Source organism: Arvicanthis niloticus, chromosome 20 (genome assembly GCF_011762505.2).
Source record: "Arvicanthis niloticus isolate mArvNil1 chromosome 20, mArvNil1.pat.X, whole genome shotgun sequence".
NCBI lineage: Eukaryota > Metazoa > Chordata > Mammalia > Rodentia > Muridae > Arvicanthis > Arvicanthis niloticus.
In genome coordinates, this window is record NC_047677.1 from 566,450 (window position 1) to 571,104 (window position 4,655).

Below are 4,655 nucleotides of genomic sequence, written 5' to 3' on the forward strand. Positions count from 1 at the left end.
CAAGGACATACTCCTCTACACCACAGGGACATCCTTCCCACTGTCCATCACAGGAGCGTCCTCCTCAATAACCAACACAAGTTCGTCCTCCACACTGTCCAAGACAGGGAATCCTTTCCACTGTTCACTGTTCCCTCCCCCCCAGCCTTGAGAGACCTTGTTTATCACAACAGACCAAGTGATAGGATAGGTGGTGTTACCCACCTTGGCTACACAGAACACAGAAGCAGAACTGCCCGTGGCCTTGCCTTGAGACATCTCTGGCCGTGACCAGGAACAGATTATGTATTATCCCACCCATCTGAAACCAGGAGGGGTTGTGGGTTGGGTCTTCCCCTTTAAATTGAGAGCTGAATATTAAAACTTTGAGCCTTGATCAGAGACCTTTGTCTCAGCTTCATCTCTTCTCGCCCTCTGCCCCCTTTCATTCCCAGCCCCCGTTCAGGTGAACCCAGTTGACTTGTGGCTGTGGGCAGCTACAGATTGGCGTGCACAATGTTGGACTTGAAAAAGAAGGACCAACTGAGGAACGCTGTCTTAGGTGGAGCTCCATGGAAAATGGAATAAGAAGGAGAGTATCCTGCGCACTTGGTAAGTAGCAAACAGTATTGATATTAGCGCTAGTTAATTTTTGGAGGTCGAGTTTGCAGGAAGTGTGTTTTAGGGGATACGGTCTAGGTCAGATAGGTGTTCACCCGATGCCTATTTTGTCTAGGAGGTGACAGCAAATTATGGGCCAAGAGAATTCTAAACGGGTATTTGCCCACAGCCTGCGAGAGCTACTTCAGGCGAGAGGAGCAGGGTTAGAAGAAATTGGAAAACTAAGAAAGCAGGCAACAGCCACTGCTCACTGCTACATCTCCTAAAGAAAGAGAGAGCATTAGATCTTGAATATCAGAGAAAGAAAGAGTTTTGAAAGGCAGTTTCTCTCTCTCTGGGTTATGCCAGCAAAAAAAGAATGAAAAGGCTGTTTCAGAGCTCTCCTAGGAACAAGAAAAAATTCAGGAGACATCTTAGACTAAGAGAAACGAAGAGAAATCCTTAGTTCTGCTTTCTTTTTTTACTGTCTTGTCCTTGGTGCACCAATGTCCATGTGTGTCAATTGTCTGTTTTTGTTTTGTTGTCTGAATCACTGAATGGTGTTCTATGTTTCATGTTCAAAAAAGATCATTAAAACTGCATGATCCAACCCTTGATCTAGTTTACCTTGGTTTTAAAGGCAGTTGGAATGTACACAGCAGAGGTTGATAAGTTGACCTACACCTGTAGCTAAGAGTCAAGCTGAGCTGGAAAAACCTTTCCAGGAACTGATTGTCAGCATAAGCTGCTTTTAAAAGGCCCAGCAGCTTTTTGGCTTCTATGATAAAGAAAAGTTGTCTTTCTTAGAAAAATCTCAGTGATAAGGTACTTTTCTCTTGAAATTACAGCTAGAAAAAACAAGGAAATTTGGTCTAAATATATAAGATGTGTAGCAACTTCATTGTTGTTTCTGATTGGTTTTAAAAGTGTAAATATGTTCTACATATTTTGGTTATATATTATTGGCCTATAAGTTATTGGGTTTGATTAAAAATTTACAACTTTGGTAACAAAAAGTTTGCTTAAAACTGGTAACACAGGGTTAGTCATTCAAAAACCAGATGTATAAAAGATTTAAAACCAATGTCTATTTAATGAGATATTAAAGGCTGCTCTGCACTATCATGCATTCATATATATAAACTGGCAGCCAATCTTTGTAACATAAAAGTAATCCACTTGGTGTTGATTTTAGAGAAAATAGATTGCTTACATTGTTAAAAATTGGTTTTGTTTCAAAAAATTATGGTTATATGATAATATTACAAAAGAAAGTTAAAAATGTAGTTAACTGCCAACATTCCTTTGGCTGTGGCTGACAGGCAGTTCAATTGTGAGCTTGGGATTTTTTGACTCTCCTATGCTCATAGAAAAAAGGCTAAAGCAGATAGAGTTAAAAACAGTTGTGGCACAATATGGGGCTACTGACCCTTTCACAAAAGCATTATTGTATACTGTGGTAGAAGCAAATTTAACGCCCCAAGATTGGAAAACTTTATGTAAGGCTTCTTTGTCAGTAGGAGATTTCTTGCTTTGGAGTTCAAAATGGCGTGATACCAGTAAGAAAACTGCCATGATGAATGCCCAGGCAGGCAATGCAGATTGGGATCTTAACATGCTTTTACAAGAAGGTTAATATGAAGGTAATGCTAATCAGGTTAAACTGCCTGCAGGAGTGTATACATAGATTGCAATGGCTGCCTAATGTGCTTGAAATCAATTATCTATTAAAGGGCATCTTAGTGGAAATTTATTCAGTATTAAACAGGGTTCTGAGGAACCATTCCAGAAACTCGTGGACAGGCTGCTAAAGGCAGCTGGTAGAAATTTTTAGAGATCCTCAGTCAGAAACTCCTTTTGTTACACATTTGGCTTATGAGAATGCTAATGCAGCCTATTGCACAAAGCAAAGGCAGACTTACATAGATACATTCGTCTTTATGCTAAAATTGGGCCCTCTTACCATCAGGGTCTGTCCGTGGCTGCTGCCTTACAAGGGACCACTGTACAAGCAATGCTTGCACAGAACTGTAAAGATAAAAGATGTTTTAAAATGTGGAGATTCAAGTCATTTTTAAAAATGACTGTCCCCAAAACAGAGGCACAAGCAAATAATCAGGTCACATGACAGAAATTTGTCCTTGGTGCAGGAAAGATAATCTCTGGGCCAGGCATCAGGTATAGGCCATGATTAAAAACATTTGCATTTGAATTGAGTTGATATACAATAGGTGCAGCAGAAGCTTGTGTGACAAATACTCTTTTTGCATCTGTCATCCTGACCAACTGCCTTGAAGGGTGTTTTTTGGAATTTGTTTATTGCCTAGTTTGTTCCTTGGGGAGGGGTCAGCCTCAAGCCCAAAGACATTCCCAACAGTCTTCAGGGCCAAGAGTTGTAATGATTTTGCTGGAGAAATTTAAATAATGGCTGCTTCCCCCATGGCATTGTAACTACCTGCTGGAAAAAGAATTGTTCAACTTGTTCACCTGCTGGAAAAAGAATTGTTCAACTTGGTTCCTTTGCATCTGCTTCCCTCCAAATTGTTAAGAAAGAAAATGCTCAAGATGGCTTTGGTTCCTCTAATATATATTGGGTTCAGTCTATTACTAGCAAGAGACCTAATCTTAAGTTATGTAACAATTATTAGAAGATTGCCTTCAGCTTGGCATTCATCTGATACTCTCACTAAGCTAAAAAATATTGGTTATTGAATTAATCCAAAACAAAGTTCAAACTTAAGTTTTATAAAACTAATGGGGCATTACAACCTGACTTGTCTATTCCAGCTGACATTTCAGTAATAGGTATATAATTATTATAGATATATAAGTTTATTTTTATACCATTCTTTTACATTTCTGGTAAAGGTGTTAGGTTTGCATTCAGTAAATATGCTCGTAATTGAGAATCCATGGTTCTCATATCATTGGAAAGGTTTGTCTCAAAATGGTTAATTGCCTTATATACAATATATATATATATATATATATATATATATATATATATATATATATATAATTATATAATAGAATATTATATAATAGAATCCTAAAAACATTTTTGATAAAAATATTTATTTTTTATTCCCAATAGCAATTAAATTGGTTATTGAAAAATAATGATATTTGGACTATTATACGGCAAACATTTCAAGCAAATTTGATGATCACTATCCAAAAGATAAGTTGTTACAGTTTTTCTCTGCATGCTTTTATATTTCCTGAAATTTACTATGCATGCAGCTCATAGAAAAGACGTTTGCTGTATTTATTGTATTTACAGATGTCTCATCTATTGAGAAGGCAGTATATGTAATTAGAGCATGTTTATTTTCTTGAATTTTCTCTACTTGAGCACAAATAATTAAATTATGTGTTGTAGCCACTGTTTAAAATGCTAGAAAATCAAGCTTTCAATTTATATACTTATAGCCAGTATATGGTTCATGATTTATAATTGCTTAAAATTGTTCCTTTTTAAAATATTGCTAATTCTCAAATTTTATAGTTATTTATAAAAATACAGCTTAATTTAAAAAATGCAGATTTGGATACTAGGCAGATTATAGGCTTCACAAATAATTGGCCACAGTATCTTATTCCTTACAGCATCAAAATAGTAATAGCTTGAGACAATAATTTGACATTTCTAAAAAGTGTGCAAGTTAAATTGCAAAAACTATCAATTTTGGCAAATAGATGTTACTCATTTTTGATTTTAAAAAAATTGAAATGTGTACAAATGATTTGACACTTTAGGCTTTCTAGTTGCAACTACTTTAACAAGAGAAGAAACTAAAAATATAATTAGTTATTGCCTATATTATTTTCCTGTGCTTGGTGTTCCATACCACACTAAGATAGGTAATGGAACTGGCTATTGTAGTTATTTGAATACAGTCAAACTTTTGAGATGTTTTGTTGATAACTTTATTACCAGGATTCCTTATTATCCTCAAGGACAAAAAATTGTGAAAGAGAGATTATGAAACTTTAATATCTTTATAACTCTCTGAGTGTGGGAAAAGCTTGGTGCTTCTTCCCTGATTTTACAAAAACTCTAAAAGGTTAGCTTT